The sequence below is a fragment of the Pseudophryne corroboree genome, chromosome 5 (assembly GCF_028390025.1).
Source record: "Pseudophryne corroboree isolate aPseCor3 chromosome 5, aPseCor3.hap2, whole genome shotgun sequence".
Classification (NCBI taxonomy): domain Eukaryota; kingdom Metazoa; phylum Chordata; class Amphibia; order Anura; family Myobatrachidae; genus Pseudophryne; species Pseudophryne corroboree.
In genome coordinates, this window is record NC_086448.1 from 678,335,351 (window position 1) to 678,340,337 (window position 4,987).

The window sequence follows — 4,987 nt, forward strand, 5'->3', positions numbered from 1 at the left end:
GGTCGTAGGCATGTATTTGAAGTTGAGTGTCCACAATTTCAGTCATGCAGCAATCCAGTAAACTTTCAGAAAATTTCCGAAAACAAAGACAAGTAGCTTAACCTTGGTTTCATAGGAAGTGTAGATAGAATGTCAGATATCGGGGGCGTAGCCTGGCAGGCATACAGGGCTGATGTGCGTAAAGAGAGCTCCTGCTATGGACCTTAATTAACTCCCTTTCCCTTGTATACTGGGGTACCTGTGCCCTTCTAGGTTATCCCCCTGCCTGCCCAAGTTCCCTAGTGTGATGAGTGATAGCTGTGGAGCCGGAGTCGGGTTTGCTCCCACCAAGCCGGGGCCTCGATTTATCTTCTCACTGCTGGGATTGCGGAGGGGCGGAAGTCTGTGTTGGGAACTCTCCCTTTCTCCTGTTGCAGGTCTTGCCTGCATCTGGGAGCGGCTCCCACAGATCCAGCTGCTGTGACGGAAGACAGCGCTGCTCATGGGAACCAGTGGCGCGGACTGTCGGACTGCTTCCCCCTCCGGAGCTTACAAGTGGCGGCCATCAAGGTGCAATCTGAGGAGTGATTCTTGGAGCTGGCTGTCCCTGGTCCCTGCTACTTTGCCTCCGGCAGGACTGAGGAAGCCACGTCTACACTGGTCAGCCTCCTGCTTGCTCATTATGTGCCAGCCACATTGGAGCTTGGCTACTGGTCCGATTGCTGCTTCCCTGACTGGGCTCTCTATTGAGGCGCTGCCTTGCTGGCGCTTTATATATTATTTGCCTCCAGACCCCACTGTGTTCTGGACCCTGTACATTGTGCCCTCATGGTTATATGTCCAAGGGCTTTCAGCAAGCCTCCACAGTCTGTCTCTATAGCCCTTGGGACAGGTGTGTGACAACTCCCATTGTGAAGACTTAGAGGATTGTCTCCCTATTTACAGCACCTGTATAGCACCATTCATGCTCTTTACAGGCTTCTTGGGGTGATGATTGGTTTATGTTGCGTGGAAACCCGAGACCTCTGCAGCAGCATTGCTTCTATAGCAACCTCACTTCCACTGCTGCTAACTGACTGCCAGTATTTTTTCCTCTCCTACCACAACTCACATGCCTCCTCTGCTTCATTGCCTGGGCTGATGCCAAGATGACTGCTTCGGTGCCATGACCCCTTAGCTCACCCACACACTGTGGGGATGGGCGTCCTGTTGCCATGACCAGGGAACCTCCTTTGTGGTGATGTCTTGATTATAACTCATCCTGATGCTACACCTGCTATATTTTACTACATGTGTAGAAACTATCTTTTTGATGGAAAAAAAGAAAAAGTGGGCGAACGTCTTGTACCAAGTCTTCTGGCTTTATGGCCACTCAGTCTAATTTGCTATGTTGTCTTATTCCTGAAAATAATACCCCAAGTACTTACTTGCTCTATTCCTGACTCTTCTCCTGCTGATAATACTGCCGCCATGGCATCGTCCCCTCAAGATGGGTACGAACCTTCTCCAGAACCTACCATGGCAGATGTCTTGAAGCATCTACAGTCCCTTCCTTCCAAAAAAGATCTTCCTACAAAATCTTATTTTTTTTTGGACTTGGAAGAGAGAATTAGTGCCACGGTTAAAGTGGATATTTCTGCACTTTAGGCCGACCTCTCCCAATGATGTTGAATACCATCTCGGTGAGTTGGACTTTTATCAGCGACGACTCGGAGATACTGCCCATGCACATGTGCAGGAGCTCAAAGCTATCCAGTGTAGTTTAGACGATTTAGAGAATAAGAGGATGAGAAACAACCTTTGGATCCGTGGCCTTTCCGAGGAGGTACAGGGGCCGACTATCGTTGATGCACTCACCAAAAAATTCAACGAGATTACTGATGCAGACACAGACAATGTCATCCTCTTTGACCGTGCTTATCAAGCACTATGTCCAAAAGGCCTTCCATCTGAGGCCCCCGGGGACATAATCTATCACCTCCATTATTACCACATCAAAGAAGAGATTCTAGATAAAGTGAGGAAATTGGATGGGATTCACTTCGATGGCTCCAAGAGCCAGATCTTCCCCAACGTATCCTGGAATACTCTTCAACAAAGGTTGCTTCTCAAGCCACTCATGGAGGCCTTAAAACATTAGAACATCCAATTTCATTGGAGCTTCCTTTTGAGCATTCAAGCCTCTCATGATGGACGACAACTTACTCTGCAGATGTTGGATGACTTGGAGCAATTTTGTTATGCCCTTTCCATTAATACACAATCGCTTCTAGATTGTGTGCAAATGCATGGTAGACTGGACCCTCCCACGTCTCCTACAGTGATGGCACCTTGGATACCTGTTCATGGCCTCAAGAGAGGCCTACTTCCTCTGCATCCTGATTGAGAGGCTTCTGGTACCTGATGGATATGACTTACCTAATTGATGTTTCTTTACACCTGTTTGGTACTTGGCCTAGACTTTGCTCAGTTAGGTCTGGGACTTTGCTAGCTGTTAGTCTTTCTTTTTCCTGGACTTACTCTTGTTAATACAGTTAGAGTACTAGGGAGGTATGGTTATCCTGTACTACCTCTACTGATTGATGGTTTTTCCCTCGTTACGGTGATGATTCTTTTTTTATATAACTATGCTCGTTTACAGATATCTGTATGTGACGTTTTTCAGCAGGAGATGTCATTCTTATTTCTTCATTGCAGGTTTTTGATATCGCTATGCTACTATTTTATATATATAACAGTTTAGGGACCTTGGGTGACGGTCACGGTTTCCCCACCCCAGTTGGATCGATCCGCGTGTTCTTATTGGTACATGGGTAAACGGGTTTTACTCATGCTATCCTATATCGGACATTTGTTCTTTCTGCTCATTTTGATTCATGTAATTAACTATTTGCTTATGTGGCTATTGCTTCTTTCTATTCTTCTCTCACATTTGTACTCTTTTTTTCCCTTCTTTTTCTTTTATTCCCCTTTTCACATTTACTTATTTATTGTGACTCCCTTACAGGGTTGGTTCTCTTCCCACTGATGTGTTCTTTGAAAGGCTCTCCTGTACATATTCCATACTCCCTGCCAAATTTATTATGGTCTCTTTAAAAGCAAGGGCATTGAAATTGTGCTCCAACAATGTTAAAGGATTAAACATTCCTGAAAAACGTTCCACCTTTCTAAGGGAACTCTACTCGGATAGGGTTGACATGGCCTTTGTACAGGAGATGCTTATAAAACAGGATGCTGCCCAAACTCTCAGAAATCCCAATTACCCTCACAGGTTTAGTGGTGATAATCCCATGGGCAAAGCATTGGGCTTGGCTATACTCCTCTCTCGCCACCTAGACATTTTGGATGCCATGCACTATGTTTTAGTAGCAGGACGGTGCCAAGTTTTGAAGTTGGAATTTTCGATCATGTATACACTCTAGTCAATGCTTACTCCCCCAATCAAAATCAAAGGAAATTCTTAGCTAAAGTGCTACAATGTTTAGAACCTCTGAGAAAAGGTTGTCTGATTTTGGGGGGGACTTGAACTGGACGCTCAACCACTTACTTGACTGCTCCTCTAGGCCTCTACGTACTTCTTCAAGAGACCATCGTAGGGTGCGTCAGCTCCTACATGATAGTCAGTTGGTCGATTTATGGAGAATTTAACACCACAAAGATTATACTTTTTTCTCTGCCCCTCACACTATGTATTCCAGTATTGACCATTTTTTAGTAGACCTTAGACAATTACAATTTTTTCCTGACAGTCATATCGGACAGATAATTTGGTTGGACCATGCTCTGATATTTGCTTCAGTTTATTTTCCTGAAGCTCTTGTGAAACCGTGGACGTGGAGATTTAATGAGACTTTACTCCATGACCCTCGAATGAGGTATAGCCTCCTTCAGATCATTTTTGACTACTTTTTCCTTAACGATTCCCCTGACACGTCTGAAGTAGTAATCTGGGAAGCACATAAATGTGTAGTTAGGGGTAAGTGTATTTAATTGGGATCCCAGTTAAAAAAAAGAAAAAGAGGCTCAATGCAAGCAAATCTTAGAGCGTATCCAGTCCTTGGAAATGTCTCACAGACAGTCCTTTGATGAGGGGGTGCTGCATGATCTCACAGAAGTGAGATTGGCCTTTAAAAAAACAAATTTGAATTGCAGAAATATCACCACAAATACTATCAATGGGGAGATATGCTGGCGAAAGCTCTGAAATCTCAACTTCAGAGGTCTTTATGTCCATTCAGTTCGAGACTCGGGAGGGCATGCTGTCCACATTTTCCCGCAAATAGCGAAGGCATTTCAAGCTTATTATATGAATCTCTATAATTTAAGAAAAACCCAGTCTCCAGATGATACCCTTTCGTCTTCGGAGGCAGTTAATGATTACCTCTCTTCTGTGGATTACCCGCAGTTGTCAGAGGAGGATGTTCCTTGAGAGGCCTTTCACTATCGAAGAATTGAAATTGTCCCTTTCAGCGTCTCCACTCAGGAAGAGCCTGGGACCAGACGGTTTCCAAGTGAGTTATTATAAATCATTTTGGACATCCCTCATGCCACTATTTTTAAAAGCGTGCAATGCAATTAATGCTGAAACTGTGTTTCCTCCACAATCTCTAGAGGCTCATATTTCTATAATTCCTAAGGAGGGGAAGGACCCTACTTACTGCTCCAGTTATCGCCCTCTCTCTTTATTAAACAATGACATCAAACTCTATGCTAAAATGCTAGCTAATAGATTAAATCAGTTCCTGCCCACTCTGATTCACGGAGATCAGGTAGGATTTGTAAGGTAAAGAGAAGCTAAGGATAAAACCACAAAAATTATCGATCTTATCCATCATGCCGCGTGTAATGGTAAGGCTATGATCCTTTTATCTACAGACGTGGAGAAGGCTTTCGATAGGGTCAATTGGCAGTTCAAGGAGGGTCTTCTCCATCGCCTAGGACTAGGCGCACATTGTTTACATAGAATACTCGCTTTATACAGCCCGCCCTCTGCGCGAGTATGAATCAA